Source organism: Muscardinus avellanarius (genome assembly GCF_963383645.1).
Source record: "Muscardinus avellanarius genome assembly, chromosome: 5".
In the NCBI taxonomy this organism is placed as follows: Eukaryota; Metazoa; Chordata; class Mammalia; order Rodentia; family Gliridae; genus Muscardinus; species Muscardinus avellanarius.
In genome coordinates this window covers 67521638-67544002 of record NC_137790.1, presented here as the reverse complement: position 1 = coordinate 67544002, position 22365 = coordinate 67521638, and positions in this window count along the sequence as shown.

Below are 22365 nucleotides of genomic sequence, written 5' to 3'. Positions count from 1 at the left end.
AAGATTGGTTGAAAAAAGTGTGAATGCCAGACTTTCCAAGGGCGTATCCATGCTGTCGTAAGAGGCCTGATCTAGTTGAAGAGCAGTGGGTTCTGCAGCTCCCCACTGACGCTGCATCAAGGTGCACATCCTTCAAACACTTTTGATAATTCTTAGGCGTGTGTGGACTCATCTGCAGGTAAAATTGCAAGGGATGAATAAGGTGCAATTTTGTTCTTGAGAACACCTTGGTAAGACACAAAGCTCTTAAATATCTCAACTACAATATCATGTAACACTTTGCAGTAAATCCCATCCATTTAAAGAATGTTAATCAAAAGCTTTTGTATATTATTGTTTAGCTTTGACAACATATTTTTTCATCCATGTATTATTAGCTTTAATCTCCACTTGGTGTAGGAAACAAAGCTGTATAGACGAGTAACCTGACAGAAGGCATAAATAGATTCAAGACTCAGACACAGATCATCTAAATCCAACCTTTAGGCCTTTTCTGGTAAACCAAATGACTCTCTCAGTAACCAGTTCTAGTCGCCACAGTATAGCAGCTCCCCATGTAATAATTCACTGTCTCCTCTCAGATCCAGAGATCTTGATTCACTGTTAATCGTCTAAGTCCAATAAGCATCTTAGTGTGTTTAGGATGATTCCAAAGAGGCAAAAGGAAATAGTGATGGAGAATGAGCATAGACATGAAAGGTGTCTTAGTCAGCTTTCCACTGACTCCAATAAATACCTGAGATAAGTCAACTTATAAAGAGAGAAGTTTTATTTTGGCTCACAGTTATGGAGATTCCAGTACATGATTAGGCAGAACAGTTGCACTTAGGTTTCACTGATGTATACACACACACACACACACACACACACACACACACACACACACAGGCATTATAGTCTTAACATCATGAGGTAGTTCAGAATGATAGTGACATACATTCACACAATATATGGTAAGCATACCCTGGCTCCTTCTCACATCCTCCCCTAACACCCCAGCTCCGACACTGTTCTGAAGCAATCAGGTCACAGAGGCAGACAGATCTAGGACTACAGAATACAATTTACGGAGGATGTACTGGCAGATGTATGATCCTGAGCAGCCGGAAGTCAGAGTAGATGCCCTCAACTTAGGCCAGAAGAAGGGATATGCATAATGATTAGAACTAAGGTGACTTCACCCAAGCTAGAATATACCTTGTTTATCTCAAGCTAATACCAAGGGTTTCAGGCACATTTCTGGTGCTGAGGGTCTGGTTGTAAAGCTCCACATAGGACTGTAATGGCTGTTTATTTATTTATAGCATGCTGGGAAACTGGGGGAAAACTGATGAAGGTGACTCAGGAGCCAACAGGGTGGTAACAACTCAAGATGGCCACAGACAGGTCAAGCTGCATCTTTTCTGCCACCTACTAACTATGTGACCTTGGCTATTTTTCTTAACCTTTCTGTTACTAGGTTTCCATATAATAATAGCACTATAGTAGTATCCTGTACAGTTGGGAGAATTAGATTACTTCATTAGTGTAAAGTTCTTAGTAGAGCACCTGACAGATAGTAGCCATTAAGTCTTGGCTATTACTTTTTAAACACCCAATTCTCCTTGGCAGAGTGCAATGGAAAATGTCTGCCTTTCTCCCTCTCAAGTGTCTCTACCTTTCACTGAAGCTTTTTTTTTAATAAAACAGAGAGTACATTGTAAAAAATATAATTTTAAAATAATCTTATGTTCTTTTCTGAGGACTTAGGTACAAATTAACTCTATTATGATCTTCTTTTATTCAAGAAAACAAACTTTTCTTATAGTTTTACCCACTGGAATCCATTTGCGGGTTTGTGTTTAAGCAATTATGAAATGGGATCAAATTTAGCTATAAGTCTATTGCATTTGCTACTTGAAACACAGGATGTAATTCAGATTAAATATACTTTCAATGTGAGGTTCTTCTGTCTTTGTACCTCATACTGTTGACAGCTTCATCAACAATTTCTGTCCCACTTTCCACATCTTAGTCCTTCAGTTTTCCAATACTGTGTTCTCAAATGGAAAGGGGCCTTTGCTTACTGAACATAGGGACTAGAAAAGGCGATTCTAATATTGGGCCTGCATAATGGACTCTCATCTAGGACAAAGATCAAACTCTTTAGCTCAGGATAATCACCAAATGATCACTAGATATAGTTTGTCCTAAACAAAGCAATATCCTAACTCTAATTTGAGCTGTTAGATTTCCCTTCTCAGCCTATTATGTCTCTTTATCTCTGTCCCTAAAAATATCCTGTACTATTGAAAGCATCCTTATCACAAAGTTCCTATGTTTACTCTAGATATAGTTCAATAGGCTGGAAGATTTTCCTGTTTTGTCACCATCTCCTAGTACATATGTGTTCAAGTTGCTAAAAATATCTATGAATTTTAGTTGCCATGTTTAAAAATTGGAATCAGTATTATGTGTATCCATAGTTATAGTTAGAACTAAATAGTATATAATATAGGTAAAGGTGATTAATTTAGTGAGTGCCAGATATATGTTAGTTAACTAATCCTTCTGATTTCTACATTATAACTTGTTAAAATTACCAATTTGAGCCAGGTGTGGTGGTGCATGCTTGTAATCCTAACATTCAGGAGGCAGAGACTGGAGCATCTTGGTTCGTGGAGAGCCTTGGCTACTTAGCCAGGCCCTTCACAACTGAGTGAGACCCTGTCAAAAATAGAAAAGACTAAAAAATAGGGCTTGCGTTGTATCTTGGAAGTACTATGACCCTGGGTTCTATCCCCAGTATTGCAAAAAACATAATTACTACCAATTTGATACATACATTTTGGCCTATTATATATTTTATGATATTTTATATTATATTTTATATTTTAAAGGGCATTATAAATGTTCTAATAGCTGGAATATTCTCTTTATGAATTTTGGTTTTCTAACTTACCCTAGCAAAGGACTCTATATATAGCAGAGGCAGAATTTCAAGATGAAACATAAACTGCCTTCTCTAGGCTACTATAACTATGAAATCTACAGAGCAGAAAATATACTGTAGTGCCTAATAGGGGAAGTTCAGGAACAGAGAATAAAGAATAATAGTCATTGTATGAGTCTATGTATGAAAAGGAGAGGATAATTTTAGCCTTAAGAAATTTGGAGCCTCTCCAGGAGAGTGGCCTGTACAGTGTTACCTTCATATAAGCACTATGGCACTGCAAACAGTCACATTTTAAAGCCTCCAATAAATATATCTGAAAATTGCTCATAACCAGTGCATATATCTTTAAAATTTATACATACATTCATTTGTTAAGTCAAATAATTTCCCAAATAACTAGTACTTTTTAAATGTTGCACCAGTTTTGTGAATGCATGCATGAAGCCTCCCTTTAAGGAGCTTATAGTCAGTAAAATTACATTATTTAGAAGAAAATTATTAAAATGTATGTTATTATGGCAATAAGGGAATTAATTATAAGGCATTAATTAACAGTGAATATGTTGCTGACTATTTTGAATAAGTTCTTTGGCTCTTTCACTGTTTGAAAGTTCTATAAACACACACATACATACACACACACACACACACAGAGTTTCTTTTCTTCCATGCTTTAAATTTACCAGCATTGGTTAAAAGTAAATATATTGTATTAAGCAGCTAAGGTAGATATATGTATCATTTTCTACTAAACAAAAAAAGATATGTAGATAGAAGAAATAATATTGATAAAGAGACAAGGTAGGTGCAGATTTGAAACCAGATGAGGAGGGGAAGCATTCTGTTAAATACACCCACTGAAGGGCCATCATCGTGCTTCCTTGCCAAAGGAACTTGACTTCCTCTTAATGCTTCAACTTCTCCTTTGGGCCTTGACTTCTATGTTTTGTTTGGGCTTCCAAAGAGATGAGTTTATTGGATTTACATGTGACCTTGGTTTAACCCAACTTTGGGAGCTGTAGGATCAGACTTCTTAAAAAAAACTTGAGAAAAGCTTAAGTTCCACAGCTTGTGTGGGGATTAGGATAAGGATGAGGGATCTAGACAAAAATCTATAGCCACATCCCCTCTCTGACTTTACATTGCATTTGAAGAATTGCCTTATTTTATTTACTTTTATTTTTATCAGTGCATTATAGTCTCACATCATATTGTAAATCATGTTGACGATGACACATGCACAAGCTCTTGGTGCCCTGCCTTCTCATTTCCCTCACTTCCAATACAGAGTATCCAGATTGACATTGGTAAATATTCACATGTAAATTGAATGGCCAGAGCTTGCCCTGAATTCAGGCAAAGCCAGAATTCCATATTCTAGTTCAGCTTTTCCTAAACTATTCTGAACACAAAATTCATCTGGAGTTCTTCACGTATGGATCTCCGGGGGTTCTAGTGAATCATAGTTTTCCAATGGAGAGTCTATGTTTTAGTCAATGTCCCTGTTACTGTGTGTCATCAAGCACATTTGAAAAATATTAGCTTATTAATCCCTCTAAGACTCTTACTTTTCCTGCCAGTTTTAGCACTATACCACCCTCATCAACAATCAGACTTTTCCATATTTCTCACCTTAATATAAACAGTTTTGATGTTTGTGAGCAGTCTAACATCTCTCAAGAAGTTGCAGAAGGCTTTAGTATATACTGCATTAAAAAACAGTGATGGCAAAACACATTACAGGTCAGATGTTTTCCCTCATAGGTGGAAGCTAAGGAAAAAATGGGACACAGGAGGAACTCCAGACAAAGGGGATACACCTTAGTGAGTGAAGGAAGGGGCCTAACTGAGGGAGAGGGGAGGAGGGAGAAAGACTTGAGGAGGGAAATATCTCAGTGGAGATGTTGTACATACACAAACTTAGGAATGCTAATCACTGTGTCCAGCACAGGAAAGTGGGGAAGGAGAGGAAGAAGGAGTAGGGTGGGGACTGAGAGGGGCTCAGTGAGTGCTGTGTGCATATAAACCTCTATCACACTGAGCTTCATCAAGATGCTTGATTACAATGCACCAACTTAAATATATATATATATATATATATATATATATATATATATATATATATAATCTCAAAGTCAATCACTAGGCCAAACATGAGAAGGAGAGGGGAAATAGGATAGGGTGGGAATTGGGGAAGAGCTAAATGAATGAGGGAAATGTACATGTATGCTTCTTCCATTTTATACTCCATTAAGATGCATGACTACAATGTACCAATATTTTTTTTTAAATCATGTTAAAGTCAGGAACCTTTTAGAATAACTAGTCTTGAGTGTTCACCTTGCAGATGGGATAGCCAGGAGCATGAAATGTGGTATCTTGGCTGGTGGAGTTGGTAGGGGTAGAACTAGAAGAAAGCTCTCTTGGCTGCAGTCTGTCACTTTTCCATGTGATCGTCTTATTCAACCCAGTATTTTTGGTCAGGGTCAATTTGCTTTCCCCTTTGCTCTGAAATGCTATTATGATTCAACCTCATGCCAACCAGCAGCTGCTTTCTCTAAACAGCATTTGAATGCAAGACTGAATCCAGAGGAGGAAATGGTTTCACTGTGGTTTGAAGTCTTTTCTACACTCTCTCCACCCACATATATTTACATCTCCCGCATTCTTAACTGAATTACAGTCAAATGCTTCATTATAGAGGCTCAGCCAGGAGGACTTGCCCTGGGGAGTTTATTCACAGACGAATGTATTATTCACAAGCTTGATCTGATCATACAAAATTTGCACTATAACCACACGCCCTGAGGAAATTCTTTCATAAATCTAAATGATTATTCTTAAAAAGAATAGTGTGGGATTAAAAAAGAAAAGCATATGAATCACAAGGGGGTGGAGCTACTGCCAGTTCACATGTGGGAAGCTCACAGAGGGACCTTTCCTGCACTCCCCCTCACAGGTAGACACACTCCCTGCCTCCTCTAGTAAGCTATTTCCTTTTCTTTAGAGATCCCCTTCTGACAGTTTTGAAGGGAGGAGGGGATGATGAATTAAGTAGAGTTGAAGAATTATTTTGATGGTTTCTATGCCAATAAGCCAAATACTTTCCATATAATTTGTATTTTAAGCAAATAAGCATTAGGGAAATAATTTATCTGAGTGGCAAAAGTGGTTACAATAAAGGAAACAAAAAAGGACCCTTTAGGTTTTTGGTTATCATCAGGTAGGAAAAAATATTTTTACATTAGTATTCTACCTACAGATAAAGTTGTTCTACTTAGAGTCAGACTTAACATTTTCATAGCAGGAAAGTCTCTAGAATTTCTTGACCCAAAGAATTAAATCTGAACTTGAAGCTTTAAATTCTTCAGATGTGGACATCCTTGGGTTCCTCCTGGAGTAGGTTATAACCTACTATAATATCGAAGGAGAATCCTTGATTCCTTTCTTTCTTTTATTTTATTCTTTGCAATCCTTCCCTATGCCAGGTTCACTGTAGTCAGTTTTTAAGTCCTGCCCTGGCTCTGACTGAATACTCCAACTGGCAGAACCACTACATTGATGTAACATTTTTGCACCTAGTGTTGGTCAGCAGAATACTGTGCAATTGATACTTCTGCTGCTTCCAACTCCTGCTCTGCAGAGAGAAGCCTATCTATTATTAAAAATCCTATTAGTAGTGGTAAGATTGCTCTGCTCTCTCTCTTACTGTAGCTGCTGAGTGTTATCTAATTGGTTTTTATTACTTTGAGAACCCTGGGAGTGTGGAGCTCAAATGCACATTTGCTAACAGTTGTGTTCTTTTCTCTTGTACTCATTGGAGATGCTTTTAGATCATTTAGATTTTGTCAGCAGAAAAGTGGGAAAAATATTAGAGAGCATTTGGGAGTACCTGGAAAGAGACTACAAACCCGGGATTAGGTTAGTTATAACTCACCTGGGACTCAGCTACACCAATGCACATCCTATATGTTGCTTTTCCCATTATTATCTGAAGTATAATATAGCAAAGAATGCACTTGCTCCAGAATTGTGGCAAACCGGTAAGGTTTCTCATGTGAATAATATTGTTCATTTCCTATAAACTTGATCTTCTATTTTTAAACTAAGTTATAAGCTGAATTTTATATTACTATCAGTGTATCTAAGTGGAGCAATATCATGTGTTCTCATGCTAATTGCCATATACAAAAAATATTTATTTGGATTCATATGTGTGAAATTAGAAAAGATTCCTCCTTTGGCCAGGCTCACAGATTAATGTTTCCTTCCTATTTGTTTCCCCTTGAAATATGCTATAATATTGTTTTGCATATCCATTTAATATGTTTGTAGCTTTAAATGCTTTCAAAATATCTATATTCTTTTTGTTATTTTCTTTTTTATGGGTGCATTGTAATCATACAGTACTATAGTTTTTGCTTTAAAATAGTATTTTCAAGTGGTTGCATTGTTATTTAGAATAGTGGTAGCAGTAGTAGCAGCAGGAGTACTAGTATTAGTTCTGATAACTTTATTTTCAAAGTGCTTTTTGCTTTTTATAAGATACTTGGCAGCAGGGTAAACATTCCAAACCACTCATGTTTTCCTGAAGCTAGTTTCTTTCATACTCCAATCTTTGAATTGTGGGCATTTCACTAGATGCCTCATTTATTTCACTGTCTTCTTCCTCTCTGACTCTAGAAACTGTTTCCATTTTTACTTCCTCTCTGAAATGGCTTTTTCTAAAATCATATCCAATGCTTTGTATTCAGCTCTAGATTTTTTTGTCTCTACCTTGCTTTTAACAATGTACTCTTTAATAAGTAAGAATAATACTATTGTATTTATACCTATTGTGTATTGAATGTTGTTTCTAACTTCTTTGAATGCATAAAGTCATTGAGGTATTTTAGTAACTCACGGAATTCTCTCAATATCACAGAAAGCACTAAGTATTATTCTTTTCAGTTTTAAGATAAGGACATTGAGCTAGAAAGAGGTAAAGTCACTTGTTCCAAATTTCCCACTTCATAGGGAAGCTGAGGCTCCATCCTACACAGTCTTAGAAGCCCCCAAGCTCTTAGTTCAGCACATTCACTGCTGTGTCCAGAATTCCCTCTGGCCGTCATCCTGATGCCCTTCCTGGGACCTCCTGGGACAAATTCAACAGAACAAACATGAATAGTGCCTGACGGGGTCCAACTCATGTGTCTTTCACAGTCTCCTCTTGTACCGTCATCCATGAATTGTACTCAAGAGGGGAAACTTAATGCCAAACTCATGTTGTGGCTTTTCGGGTCTAAGAGCTTTTCTGGGTAGGGGTGGGGTAGCTTGATGGGAGCATGTGTAGAAGCACTGACAGTCCAGCCCTGTTTCCTAATTATTAATAATCTCCCCAGGATCCTCTCAATGCCCCAGTCTCATCACCATAAATTTATTCAATTGCTCCCTTTTCTTTGACCTCCAAATCTCATCAGTTACTAAATGTTACTGATCTCCCACTTTAAAATTCATCTTTACAACCAGAACTTTATGCATGCTTTAAGCATTTCACTTCTGAATTGTAGCACTGGTGTCTGAAGGGCCTTTGTTCCCACAGATTTTTCTACCACAGACTAGTTATACAGGATCCCAAGTGTGGATCCCAGACACACTTAGAATCATCATCTCTGAGCCTGGTCAAATGCTGCGAACTCCTCTCAAAGCAGTCCCAGATCAGAATTACTCCATAGTCGGTTACCCCTCATTCCTGCTCCTTTGGGAACCAGTAAAATATTACAATGTTCATATTTGGCTTGGACTCTTATTATTTCCTTTGTATTCAAAACAACCAGCTAGTATTTATATGTAGTAATCACTCAACCCACCTGAGAACGAATGTACCTTCAAATGTTGGAGTAACTGGGTGTAGAAATGAGTGAAAGGCACATAGTGACTCTGGAGGAACTTTGAGTTGCCTGCTTTACCAAGTCCAAGCTTCTCATCAGGGGCTCACAAGCCAGGGACCTGCTCCTCCTCCCCGCTCATCTTCATTTAAGCTTGTCTCTAAAGTTGCTGATTTGGCCCTGGTTCACCTCAGTGATAAACTTGACTGTTCTCTTTACCTACCACTTTTCCCTCTTTGTTTGAAGGGTTCAAGTCATTCTACATACTTGGACCATCCTTTCTCACATGTCTTCACCATTTTCCTTCTATACAGTCTTTCCTAATTATATCTACTCTTAGCACTCACTGTTCCCTTATTTATATGGGTAATGATGGTAATAGACAGATGAAGATTTTTCACTTTCATGATCATTTCTTGAAGTGAAGTTGTTCACCAAAAAGTTGGTGTGATGCAATTTGACACACTAGATGTCAGGCGTCCAGTGAACAAGATCGCTGTCCCTACACCGGTATCTGCCCTCGGTCCATGCTTACCTGCTATAAGCCTTGGTATTCTTATTTGACAAAGGGAGAATAAAATTGCTAACTGCTTCACAAGCTTGTGACTATAATTAAATGGCCTTTGTGTATAAAAGTCAAAGCAGTCACATGTTTTTAAAATAATTTTTGACCATAAATTATTACACAAAAGATGCGATAAGAAATGCTTTAAATGTCTTCTCAAGACCACAAAAGATAAACAAATACCCAGTACATCATCACTATCCTGCTTTATAGTTTCCATATTTCTGAGGATTTTCTTTCAAAGTTAGATCTCAACCACATTAACCTTCCTAACAACAAAAAAGTCCTTAGTTATTAACAAATATACTATTTATGGAGAATCGTTGTGATCTCTAAACCTTGTCTTAATCCTAGATGGTCAAAACCATTATCTTCCATTAATGGATGAATAAACAGAGGATCAACAAGTCAATTAAGTTTCAAATAGTGACAAGCTAGTAAATGTGGAGCTGGTATTTCAATTCAAGGTTATGCTGCACAGAAACACACACCCAATTCATGGCACCAGGGTGCATATGTGACAGAAGGTCATTACTGGTTTTCACAGATAATCCCATTTTACAGTGAAAGCAGCACCCGTAGGTGGCTCGTGTGATTTGAAAGGAGACAAAGGAAGCACATGACAGTCAGCATGTCTCTCGTGGAGCACTGTCCTGTTGGGGTCAGCAGGTTGGCTTCTTGCCATCCAGGGATGATGCCTTTTATAATGAGAAAGTTAAAGAGATAATTATGGAAATTAATTCCTGAACTGCTGTGGCCTGTGAACTCTACCAAGCAGAATTTTGAATATCAAGGGCAGTGCTATACTGCAGAGCAGAAACAGAAAAGCCTTACCTTAGCAGTCTCTTAGAGACTGAACTCAACTGTTTTCATACAATCCCATATAATCTTATAAGCAGTGTGCCTGTGTGTGTGTGTGTGTGTGTGTGTGTGTGTGTGTGTGTGTGTAGTTGTATGTGTCTATGTGTCTATGTCAGGGTATGATTACATTTGTCTGAGCATCCCTGTCACTTGCTGCATACAGATGGCCCATTAACCAATTAACTTATTGGACTAAATAGGATAAATCAAACTAAATGACATCGACTTGCTCTACAAGGATAGAAATAAATTAGGATAAGTGCATTTTAAATGCCAGTCAGAATGATTGGATTAAAAAGAAGCAGTGAAAAGAGAAAACAGAATCTAATCCCTAATCTACTCATTTCTTCCCATTCCCAGAAACTGCCTAATCTACTTTTGCAAATAGATTAGAAAACACCCCAGCTTGCAAAAACTTGTCAGCACCCTACTACATTGTCCTCTAAGTCAATGACAGCTCAAGGCATGAAGAAATTCAAAATCATTGCTGAGAAATGTATTTCCTGGGTGTTTACTCTTTGGACATAATCTGATTTATTTCTAACCAGGCCTGATTTATTCTAGCCTTAGGCTTCACCTAGTAGGAATAGCAATAAGCATATTCCAAATGAGGATTCTGGGAAGTAATTTTGGAAACATTCTTTCTGGAATTCTGTGTGGTTTGGAGGGAAATATCTGCAAGTAATATCCATGTATCACTAAAAATGGAAGAAAAAAGGACTACATATTTCTAGTTTCTAGTACTGCCAAGGTGCATACCTCCTATAATTTTCAGAGACCCACACTATAATTCACTCTATGTCCTGTGATCTGCCTCTTTTCTCTCTCTCATTAGATTTAATTCAGTAATAACACCCTACAACCCATTCATGCAGAAATATCCTTGCTGATTGCAACTTTCACCAGCTAGGCCAGGAATATTGTTGTACTGATTGTGTCTGTATGAGTATGTGTGGATATACCTTCAAGAGAAAGAGATAGTATATTGCCCTCAGTAGCTGCTTTCTTTCTCCATTCTTATTGTCCTTATTTTGGTCATCTTATCATTTTCCCTTTCCCTGCTTTGTGTTCATGGAGTTGGTATTCCTTCTGTCTATAGAGTGGCATTACTAAAAGAAGAATCCTTCTCATTACTAGTTAACACTTACAGTGAAATTCCATTTCCTCCTTTCATTTTTCCCCTGTATATTTCATTATCTGGCTCCTGCACTGAGCATTAGTCATCATCCTTTCTCCCAAAATACTTGAATGATTCTATGACCATGTTGTGCTCCACTTGGAATGCAAGGGGCCTTTTCTCCTTGTATTTTAATATGTCTTGTTCTTTTTGTTCATGTTGATTTTTCAGTTTCCTTCTTACTCCCCCCAATTTGTTTTCTGTATGCAATGATCTCTTGCTTATCCCCGAGTGATCTTATGAACATGACTTCTTTTTTCTTTCTTTACCTTTTGTGTGGCATGTCTATGTCAACTGTCATATCCTCTGGGATAGATATGATGAGTAGCAGTTGCATGTGCGTTTTAGTTTAGAAGATATCCGTCTCTCTCCACTGTCTTGCTTCATATCTTTATGCATGAGCAGCATCACTCAAGCTAAGCTAAATCTGAGCAGCCTGAAACTGCACAATGCACATTCCATAAAAAGTGGTTCATGTTCCCAAATGAATATGCAGCATTGATCTGTATGGTAGACAAGTTAAAGTGTCTATGGAGGCTAAGATTTTGTATTTTTAATAAATTTCTTTATGCAAGAGTAGAAAGATTATTGATTTACATTCTAAAGGATCAAAAGAAGCCTTCACATATTGTACCTTCATATTAAGCAACAAGACTGAAGATTCTACATGCTTATCTTGAAGAAAGAGCAAAATAAGATATCAACTCTCAAAGGTAGTGGCAAAGTAACATGGGCAAGCGCTATGACACCCATTGGACACCAATTTGCCTTGTGTTTCCTGATCTAGCCCTTGTGCATAGCCTTCGGCTATGGGCAGAACTTTTTCCATTTTGTCTATTTCCATATTTAATTAATTTGTTCACTTTCTGTAGAGTTAGAAATAATTTATAAACTTGGCGAGAGAGAAGATAAGAAAAGGGGAAATATAGAACTTCAGAGTTCTAGAATTTTCTCATCCTACCTGTACACCTAGTTATGTTTATTTACTTGAAAAATTTTAAGATATGTTATGAATGTAACATACAAATGAAGTATATACATATGTGTATACATACACATGTATACACATGTAATATATATATATATATATACATACATGTATGTATATATGTACACACGTATATATAAATACACTGTTACCTTTTCTACACTGTCACAGAATACCTGAGAAAAACAGCTTAAAGGAGGAAAGGCTTACTTTGTCCCATGGTTTTAGAAATTTCAGTGTAAGGTCATTGGTTTGTTCCATTATTTGGAGCCTGAGATAAGGCAGAAATTTGTGGTGGAAGGGTTTCGCAGAGAAAATCTATTTGTCTCAGTGGCAAAGGGCATTAGAGAGAGAATAAATGAGGAAGGGGTCAAAAAAATAGTGTCCCTAAGGACATACCCACCAGGATCCATTCTCTTCAATTAGGTTCCACCTGCTACAGTTTCTATCACCTCTCATTAGTCCATTTAGATATGAATCCATTAATAGATTAATCCATTAAGAAGATCAGAGACCTCATGAACTAATCACTTTCCAAAAGCCCTTCCTCTGAACATTGCTGTATTAAGGACCAAACCTATATTAATAAGGAGAGATCAACAGAAGGAAAGGAATAATAAGTACATGACAATAAACAAATTATTTCTCCTTAGTGGAATAAATTAATTACATAGATTCAAAATGTGTAATATTAATTAACCATCAACAATATTAGAATAAATAATACATAGCACAATATTAGAATTGTTTTTTAGGAAATATAACTTAAGGGAAAAAAGGTTGAGTTGAAGGAAAAGGAAAACTAATGTTTATAAAGCTTCTAGTATTGGCAGGCATGATGGTGCACACTTGTAATCCCAGTATCTGGGAGACTGAGACAGGAAGATTGAGGTTCAAAGACAATTTCAGCTACTTAGTGAGGACCTTTGCAACTCAGTGAGACCCTGTTTCAAAATAAAGAATTAAAAAAAATCAATAAGACTGGAAGTGGAGCTTGGAGGTAGAATGCCCCTGGATTCCATCCCTGGTACTGCACACAAAAAAAGCCTCTAGTATCTATTTAAGAAGAATTGGCTTCATTCATATATAATAGTCTAAATAGTTTAATCTTCTCAGCCAACCTAAAAATAAGGGGTGCTAGGTCTATTTTTACAGCTATTGACCCAGACATTCAGATAAATTATGCTCTTTGCACTGTAAAGGACCATCACACTGGTAAATGATGAGGCATATATTTGATTTCAAATGACTTACAAATGATAGATATTTTCCTCTATTTAGGCAAATTTTTTTCTATCCAGAAGTAAGCATTTTCTCTGATTAGATTACTATACATGGGTAAAATATATTATACATAGTATGATATGTGATTATCTCTTTTTATCATAGGAGATTAAAGTAAAATTATGATGATTTACAATACTTGAACAATGTTTTGGCTTACTACTTTTGATTATGGGCCCTACTAGGTTTCCCAAGGTTGACTATTAATATTACAAACTCTCCCTTGGACCAGTAAGAAGGGTCTCCTTCCTAGGTCCCATCCTTCGACTATCCTTACCCTTCCATAGACAAATCACTCCTTCTGGGATAAAGTGTCAACAATCTAAAGCAAAGCCCTCCTGGCACCTCCTGTCTCCCTTCTAAACTGTGATCTGTGCATCTCAGAATCCCCAGAGCTGCAGAAACCTAAGTCTGATTGTACTTCTTCCTCCTCCCTCTCCTTGCAAAGGCTGGTCAAGGAAAGTATGAAGGAGTGGCAGGAGTGGTCATAGAGAGTGAACATGAGGATTAAAGGGCTCACAGATGCTTGAAGTGAAGAACTGTAGTCAGGATACAATAAGGAGACAAATTCATGGGGCCAGCCATCAGGGACAGTTTTTCCAATTGTACTTTCCTCAGACTCAGAACTTCAAGAGTTTGAGGCTTCTAAACTGATAGTCATTATTCTAGGAGAGTATGCTGGGATAATTTTGGTAAATAGTACACAGTCCTCCACTTATAATATTGACCTGGGCTGCACATATTATGTAAATGGGTCTGAAACCCTCATTACGTTTTACAAAGAAAAAAAAAACTCAGCCTGTTACTCTAAACTTTAACATTTTAAACATAATTTAATGATGTCTGCATCTGCAGGTCCCTCCAGCCTCTCACATGGAAGCACAAGTAGATATTTGGTTCTGCTCTCAGAAGTAGGGTCCCCTGAACATCAGCACCCCTACAAGCATTTCCTGCCATGAACAGACTTAACAGGTATCTCATATCCTCTCCCTGAATTCCATAAAAATTTCATACAAATTGATTGGGAATCTTAGCTTCTTCTTTTATTGATAATATTTTTGAATTATGAAAATAAGGAAGTCCTATATTTGACATAATAGCATACAACCTCACATGGTAGCAAACTAATAAGTGGTAACTTTCTTCCTGCCAAACCAGTCTTTAAATGTCAGCTGAGAAACATGACTAGTCCATGACTGGGATGAGTCGATATTTTTTCCCCCTTCCTCTCTACAAGATATCCAGCATATATAGCTACCACCTTCTGCCATGAAATAAACTAAAGTTTTTAATGAAGCAGTCTGTCCTTTAAACAGGTCCCCTACACCAAGCAACCTAAATACCAAGCTCAACCCAAAAGCCAGAGTCATAGCTCACCATGACTTTTCTTGTCCCTATCCTTGGTTTTACGGTCTAGCTTCCACCCCATGCATTTACTTTTCTTAAACTATGGTCACTTTATCTCTGTCACTTAGCTTCTAGTCACATGAATGTAAAACACACCACTGAGAGACCTGGCCCGGAGTTTGTACAAAATGTCAGAGTCCATTTGCTTAAAAAGTAAAAATAAAGTCATCTGCCCTGTTTATCTCTAGCTCTCCACAGACAATGGCAGTTGCTGATTTTAATCTAATGCGATAAAGTGTTGCTTAGCCTGAAACCCACTGCTTTTCTCACAAATAGTTACAGAACTGAAACCAGAGCAAGCAGCTTTGCTGGTGGCTAACCTAGAGGTGCCAGGGCTTGTCTTCCCATAGAGAATTTTCCATTCCTTCAGTGATTCTCATGCTCTGAGCATACTGAGGAAGATTTGAATTTGGGATTGCAGCTCTTTTTCTCTGCATTAAATCAGCATGCAGGGTGTGATGCATGAGCTTCGGCACATTGCTGATTTACATATGCAGCAGCTTTGTACGGGGCAGTATGGGAAGAAAAGTATGCCCTGTAGTCCTGCCTGTGTTTTGAAATTAAGAGTGATGGAGGAAGACTGTATCTAGAGGCAATTATTCTGAAAATACTATTATTAGGAGCATTTATCTGTTGATTTTTTTTCAAAGCCTTTGCATTAACAAGTTTCCGCGTTAGCGTAGCTTAATGAAGTGCAGATGAGCAAAGAAACACGGAGCCCTGTGCTAAGCCCGCATATTGCATTGTTTACAAGGGGTCAAATGATTTTTGCGTGCTCCTATCTGAACAAAATAATTACAGTCCTTTCTAATCTCATTTCAAATATCATCCAGCCAACCTGTTTTCAGTTTGCATACACATGTTTTAAGTTAGTACAGGCAGAATGGGCTAGAATGGATTATATAAAATGGAGGGAGGCTGATCCCCTCATTTCTATTCATTTCTCCCAGGTTTAACTGTTGACTTATTGACAATGAATTTGGGCCCAGCTTGAGTCAGTCACATATTTCATTTAGACCCCACAGGTTACAATCTACCCACTGGCCTCCTGCTGGTATCACGTGTGATACACTTGTGATAGTTGCTGCATGCTGGACACATTAAATATGAACATCTTTGGGAAGGATTTTCCCCAAACGTATTAAACAACTTTGCTTATAGGAAGCAGGGCTTGCCTTAAACCCAGGATATAAAAGAAGCTCCGGTGATTTAAGCAGCACTAAGAAGAATACCTTTTCCCAAAAAAAAAAAAAAAAAAACAAAAAAACAACAACAACAACAAAAAAAAACGAGGCAGAACCACAGAATAAATTCCCCAATCCACTAATAAAACACATTGTTTAATAAAAGACTAAAAGATATGTTGATTTAGCCTGATCATTCAAATTCACTCCCATGGTAAAGAAAGTAAACAAGATTCAACAAAATATTTATCGATTGCCTACTGTGATTTCCAAAGACTTATTCTGTATTTGCATCTGTGTGATATGCTTCCAAATGCACTAAAGTAAATTTTAGGTAAGCGAGGCATTATTTTTTTCTTTTCTTAAAAAAAAAAAAACATCTATGGCTATTCCTTAGGTTGGTATGGTTACAGTGCTTTGAAACATATTCACTTCGATCATTTCAATAAAACTGTCATGAGGGATCATACAAATACCTAAGTGGCTCAGGGGAGCAATCCCATCCAATTGGGAGTAGGGAGAGACTTGGGAAGGAATTGTCTTTTTAGGTTGGCCAAGGATGGTGAAAATCATTTCCTCAGGTGGAACTGGAAGAAGTATTTTATAGGTGTCAATAAAAACAGGATGAGCATAAGGATTAAGAAAGTTCTGGGTCATTTACTGAAAGGAGTCTATAGTTTTATTTAGCTGGAATTTTGGACTTGCTGCTGCTTCAATTTTATGTCATGTAGGGTCTTAAGTGTCAGGTAAAGTAATTAGGATGTAATTGAAAGTACTGAGTAGCTAATGATGGGTTTTAAGCATAGAATAATAAGATGATAGCTGTATTCTAATAGATTAATAGGTCAGAAGTGTGCAGGAGTAGGGAGATCAAGCATTTCATTCAGGTAAGGGCCACATGCATCTCAATTATAGTGATATTAGTATGAAAAAAAGATAATTTACAGATAAATACCTCAGACTGTTGTGGCAATACAAGGAAAGGGGAACATCCCAGAAGACTGGGTGCTGTACAGTTTTGATTGAGGCCTGGAATAATGGTAGCAAATTGAATAGCAAAAGATATTCAGAAAACATGCAGAGATGAAGGAATAACTATAGGTGTTTGAAGAAAGAATGATGCATCCTGCTAAATTATCAGGAAAGGCATAAAACACCTTGGATGGGGCTAGAGATAGAGACTTCATACGTATCTTCAAGAAGATATTTTTCTTTTTCTTTTCACACAGGCACATTCTACCTCCAGGCTACACCTCCAGCCCTATTTTTAACTCTTTATTTTGAAAGAGGTTCTCACTAAGTTGCAGAGGGCCTCACTAAGTAGCTGAAGCTGGCTGTGAACCTGAATTATTTTGTCTCAACCTTCCAAGTACTAGGATTACAAGCATGTGCCGTGATGCACAGCTAAGGAGATCATATTTTAACAGAAGAATTGGTGAAATTCTAAGAAAAACTACATACAGTGAAGGATAGGGGTGTATGACATATTTCAGGGAACATGTACATGTAGGATGCTTATGAAACGTAAGACCTCAGTGAAACTGAATTTGGTAGAGGATTCTATCTGAGAACAAATAACTTCAAGGCCCTAAGGTTAAAATCCTTAGTCCAGCCAAAATAAACCAATCAAGAAACCAACAAACAAGATCATGAAATACAAAGCAAGTAACACATTCTAAGGAGAGATCAGAGAGAATGGAAACTGACTACCAAAAGCCACCAAAAGCAATTAGATTTGATCATCAGAGGCTTCTTGGAGACTCAAGAAGTTGGCTATTGAAGTAGATACTTTAGATACATAAGTGGTAAGGGATAAATAATGGAAAAACATGGAATGGTTTCAGAGTATGGCTTTCCAAATGGTTCATGAAATAGGAGAAGGGAATATTTTTATGGGCTGAGAAAACAAGGAGCTGTGTGTGTTGTTTGGTTACTTTGTCTTTATCTGTTTGGGTTTTTTTTCTTAGTTTGTTGGGAAAAGGAACAATTGAATATGTGTTTGTGTATGTGCACACGAGCGTGCATGTGTGAAAGAAAGAATAGGTACAACAGCAACTGGAGATTGAAAACGAGAGGGGTGGAGGGAGAAAGGGAGGAGGAGAACAAAAGAGAGAGGCTCTTAATGGATTAAAATTCTTCAAGAAACCAAAGGAGTTATATTCAATATTCTTGGTGAGAATATTAATTTGGTCTGAAAAATGGCCTTTTATTTTTCACTTGTGAGAAAAATTATAGTAAAATTTTTTATATAAAGAAGAATGTCTGAGGTGAAGAGAAAATTGTCTTTGTTTTTTCTCAGAGGGGTTTTTGATGTAGAAGACAGACTATAAAGACCTGAGGTCCTCAAAAAGGAAGAGAAGCTGTAGAAGAAAGAGAAAGATGAGATGGGAGCACCAAGCAAAGCTCTCCAGTTCTTTCATTTTGCCCAGGGCCAGGTGTGCTCAGAAATCACTCAGACTATGTTCTTAATTCAGCCAGGGAAATCAATGTGCCATATCATATTGACAGCCCAGAACAGAACAGGATTATTTCTGTCACTTCGGCTGCCATAGCCTTACACCCACAGAGGGCCTTCCTCTCGCTGTAGCCACAGAAAATATAATTACAACTAAAACTAAACAGAGTTCAGTGTTTTATCTTAAAAATAGACTTATCTTCAAAGTAGCGAAATACACTTATCCACTTCATACAAATAAGCACAAAACACATAAACATTTATTCAGAAGAACAAAGAAGGAGAAAGATGTGAGTGACCAAGGTAGAGAGCCCAAAACACAAAGGTGGTCAGCAGAGACCACTCCTTCAATCTGCTCAGAAACAATATTTTTTGACACAGGTCATTCCTGGGTTTAACTACTGATGCTTTTGAGCTAATTGAAATGATAAATTTTTTTTTCAATTTATGCATTAGGGAACAAATGGGAATTTTTGATGGAAGGAATACCTATATCTTAATCTAGGGTTGTGAATGTTTGCCTTCAAATTTAAACGAGTTTTGACATTTCTCTGGAATGCTGGTATATTAGTCAAGGTTCTCTGGAGAACCAGAATGAAAGGGAATGTGTAATATGAAAGAAATAATTTATTTATGGGCATTGACTCACCCAATTCTGGAGGCTGAGGAATCCCAGGAAATTTCTATTTTTGAGATGGAGAACTAGGAAAGCAAGTGGGTTCATCAGTCTGAAGCCAAAGTCTCTAGAACCTGGGATCACTTGGTGTACGTCTTGGAGCACAAAGGCTGAGAACATGGAGTTTTTATGTCTGAGGGCATGAGAAGATGGATGTCCCAGATCTAGAAGAGAGAATATATTTTCCTTTACATTCTGGCTGGGTTCTCAGTTACTGGCTGATAACTCACTGCCTTTGATAGGGTAGATCTTCTTTATTCAGCATATTGACTCAAATACTAAACTCTTTTGGAAAACTTCTCTAAGATACACCCAGAAATAATGTATTAGTAGTTATTTGGACATCATTTAGCCTGGAAGTAACACTGAGTTATGGGCAGAATGGTCTTAAGAGATGTGACTAGTTTTATGGTTAGTGAAAAAACAATTCTTCATAAATATTACTCACTTTAACAGTGCTTGACCTAGGCCTGTGAAAATAGTCTTTCCCTGAATATATGTTTCAAAAATGGCATTTTTAAAGAGGCAGGACTGTCACCTGGTATTGGGGTTAAATAGACAAAATGTCATTAACAGCATAGAATAGTGAGTAAAAAAAAAAAACAAACAAACAAACAAACAAAAAAAAACCCTAAGTATTAAATTCCACTGTAGTCCTGGGGAAAGGTTGGCCACTGCCATACCAGAGAGAATCAAATATTACTTGCACAATGGATATGAAGGTGATGATATAATGATCTGGAATAAAGTACTTATTCTCTGAATCAGACCTTTAAAAGGTTTGTATGCCAGGCATGGTGGTGCACACTTGTAATACCAGCGCTTGGGAGGCCGAGACTGGAGGATTGCACAGGTTAGACGCCAGCCTCAGCTACTGAGTGAGGCTCTCAGCAACTTAGTGAGACTTTGTTTCCAAATAAAGTATAAAATAGGTCTGGATGTATAGCCAGGAGGTAGAAAAGCCCCTGGATTCCACCCCCAGTACCACACACACAAAAATAAATGAATAAATAAAAAATAAAGATTTGTACACAGCCAGGCACAATGGCTCATTGTAACCCCACCCAGTACTTGAGAGAGTGATACAAGATCACATAATTGAGGCCAACTTCAGCAACTTAACAAGACTAGCAGCAACTTAGTAAAACCCTATGTCAAAATAAAATAAAAAGGTCGGGGGCTGTGGCTCAGAGGTAGAGTGCCCGAGCATCAAGCCCCAACACCAATTTTTTTTTTCTTCAAGGTAATAATTTTTTCAACATCTTGTATTCCACTAAGATGTATGACTACAATGCACCAATAAAAAATAAAAAACAAAGTAATAATTTCTCCAAAATAAGTTTTTATTTCTTTTTAAATTTTTATTGGTGCATTATATTTATACATCATATTGGGGTAAAACTTGTGTGTACATACATTTACACATCACTGATTTAACCCCTACCCAATTCCCACCCCATTCCCTCCCCGTCCCTCCTTCCCTTGGCTTGGCTTAGTGCCAAAATAAGTTTTTAAACGAACTGTCATTCCAGGTCTACTGATGTATTGTGTTTTATCAGTGCTAAATGATGGATACTAGTCACATAGCAGCTGACTTTGTTGTTCCTTCATCTCACTAGGATATATGTGAGTGTGAAGTAGCTTGTTCCTGCACTAAACTTTTACATTCTGGCTAGATCTCAAACTGACTGGAGAAAAACAATAGCATGGGTCTCTTTGTGGAAAGGCCCTGTTCCTCTGTCTTCCACCCAACCAAGTCTTTAGTAATGACTTGTGAGGCAGAGGATGTATTCCACATATCTGTTGAATTATCTGTCCTCTTGGCTCACCAACTCCTATTTCTAGTCTTGATCATTTTATTAAATAAAAAAAAACCCATTGTTTTACAATTGTCTGGAGGCTTCGTGGGTAGGACCACATTGGCCTTTCATTGAATGCATGGCCTTGGGAATTCAGAAATTGGCTCTTGTAATTAGCTACTAGATAAGGAGGAAACTACTCCCTAGAGTTGATTTTGGAATCTCAAAACAAATTTATGATTTTGACATGAGGTCAAGGGTAGCCACCAATTTAACTGAAATTGCCTTATTTATGTACAGTCCTCACCACCACCACTGGCCATATCCTAGAAAGGTCAAGCAACCACAAAGGAGAAGTCGATAAGCATCGTTAACAAGATTGTTGTCAAAGATAATATTTCTGGCAAAGGGAAGATACCAAATCACAAATAATTATTGATAATTTTAGCATTTTATTCTTTTTTAGGGTCTTAGAATTTTCATTTGTATTGCATTTAGTGACACAATGTAAGAACTGGCTGTTACAGACAGCTGCCTGTGCACTGTTATTTGACAGAGAGCTGGTTGGGGCTGTGTCTCCAAAGGAACAATGTCTGCCTTCTTACCTTGGAAAGGCCTTTCTGTTGAGTTCTGGCTCAAAACACTTGGATTAGGAACAGAATTTCATAGACAGAATACAATACAGAGACTCAAAGTCCCCTGATTCAAGAAGTCTCATAACGTAAGATATGTTTGACAGAAAGATTGTTGGTGGGTTTTAAACCCCTAATATATATTGTTTTTTTTATGAATGTATTATCTAAAGCTGTATTTGGTCTGTAGGTTGCACAAAGCCCTGAACCTTCAGTAAGCATAGGTTATTGCCATTGGAAATGGCAAACTCTAAGTAGAAATAGATAATAAAAGATTTCTTCTCTCTAAATAAAAGCCTAACTGTACATTGATAAAGTCTGATGAAGAAGCATTTTTTATTTGTTCAAATGATATAGGAATTGGAATATTTTCTTTTTTTAAAATGGCTTTCATAGAAAATATACTCAAATATACTAGCAGGGCTAAAGAAATTGGTTTTCATTATTGCTAATGAAACTAATGTGATTTTTTTCTTTTTAAGTATGTTAGCATCACCTCCTTTAATGAAGAAAAAAATATAGTAAAATAACTAGA